Source organism: Sinocyclocheilus grahami, unplaced genomic scaffold (genome assembly GCF_001515645.1).
Source record: "Sinocyclocheilus grahami isolate Dianchi unplaced genomic scaffold, SAMN03320097.WGS_v1.1 scaffold832.1, whole genome shotgun sequence".
Classification (NCBI taxonomy): Eukaryota; Metazoa; Chordata; class Actinopteri; order Cypriniformes; family Cyprinidae; genus Sinocyclocheilus; species Sinocyclocheilus grahami.
Genome location: NW_015506011.1, coordinates 52,313 through 54,128, shown reverse-complemented (window position 1 = coordinate 54,128; position 1,816 = coordinate 52,313). Strand labels below are relative to the sequence as shown.

The 1,816-nt window shown below is 42.8% G+C and overlaps 1 protein-coding gene across 1 annotated transcript in view; it reads left to right on the top strand.

Moving 5' to 3' along the window:
• LOC107562673 (heparan sulfate glucosamine 3-O-sulfotransferase 3A1-like) overlaps positions 1-1,816 on the top strand; it is a 16,200-nt gene that overhangs the window by 1,674 nt on the left and 12,710 nt on the right. The window lies entirely within an intron of this gene.

The window sequence follows — 1,816 nt, the reverse complement described above, 5'->3', positions numbered from 1 at the left end:
GTGTGTGTGTGTGTGTGTGTGTGTGTGTGTAAGACAAAGAGAGGGTGAGAGTGAAAGAAATTAGTCCACAGACTCGAACTGATTTTTAATATATTTACTTAAAAAAAGTGCGATACCTAACTATTTTTTTGCCAATCCATAACATTACAATTTTGTAATGTTATGTTATGGCAAGCTTTTACATCAGTGTTGTGGTAAGGGAGAGCATGCTGGGACGTGTTGCAATGGTCCTCTTCACGCTAGAATTAAACCGGTTAGATTCAGTTACAATTAGCAAGAGGTTTTATTCTGCTGAGGCTCCGAGTTCAAGTTTCAAATGCCAATACTGTCACTTTCCTTTAAAGAAATCTATTTGCTGTAAGTCAGCGTCAATAGTGCACCAGATGGATCCTCTGGAACTGATATAAGGGCGCGAACAATATTTGAGATGGCCATCACGTGAGAGCTTTGAAACACACATTTGCAGTTTTTGAAGTCTGAAAAGCATCAGTTATATTGATTCAGAAGTAGTGGAGGAAACCGAAAATCTCAAGACTGGTTTCCTGGAACCATCCGGTAAAATAAGCAGCGTGTTTCTCTTCAGTCCTTCTTTCTCTGTGATAATAGTGCTGCGGCACTCGCTGTAATCTGGTGTCATCACATTATGGGAATTCATTTGCAATTCATGGAGCGGTCATTAAAACGGCCATTTAAATTCATACCCTTGCATTCAAAGCCATACCATGATTTTGGCAAGAGGGTTTGATTCTTTTTTTTTAACATGCATATGTTTAAATGCTAAAAATGTAGAAATGAGGCATGCATGCCTTTATAGCAGTTCATAGGCTTGTCCCGAGAGGAGCTTTTTTGAGGTCATTAATTATTAATGCTCTGTCAATATGAGTAGTGCATCTACTTCACAAGGACATAGACTCATCACAATACTGCTGCTGAATAGGATGGAGATATTAATAGAGGAATATAAGAGCTTGAGATTTTGCAACTTCCACGCTTTTCACACTAACACAACCGAGGAAAACGACATGATTCATGCTACAAGATTATATTATATAGCGTGAATGTAGAATATGGGAGTCTGTTGTGAAACATTGGTGTATATGTTTATTTTGGCTAGGTGTCTGTATTGGCTTAAGTATACTGTAGTTTATGGAATCAACATAAGGCTGGATGGTCCGTTGGTAATTCAGCTCTCATTAGGTGTCTCGGGGGAGTGGGAATGGGGATCTGAGCCCCTCGATGATGGATGTTTCTGGGAAGTGGACAGGGCACAGTTACAACTGACTGGCTCTTTAATGACCTCTATATGCAAAGAAATGGATGGTTGGGCCCAAACACACACACACACACACACACACACACTCACTCACTCACTCTCTCTCTCACACACACACACACACTCTCTCTCTCTCACACACACAAACTCACACGCTCTCGCTCTCTCTCTCTCACACACACAAACTCACACGCTCTCGCTCTCTCTCTCTCACACACACAAACTCACACGCTCTCGCTCTCTCTCTCTCACACACACAAACTCACACGCTCTCGCTCTCTCTCTCTCACACACACAAACTCACACGCTCTCGCTCTCTCTCTCTCACACACACAAACTCACACGCTCTCGCTCTCTCTCTCTCACACACACAAACTCACACGCTCTCGCTCTCTCTCTCTCACACACACAAACTCACACGCTCTCGCTCTCTCTCTCTCACACACACACACACACACACACTATCTCTCTCTCTCACACACACAAACTCACACTCTCTCGCTCTCTCTCTCTCACACACACACACACACACACACACACACA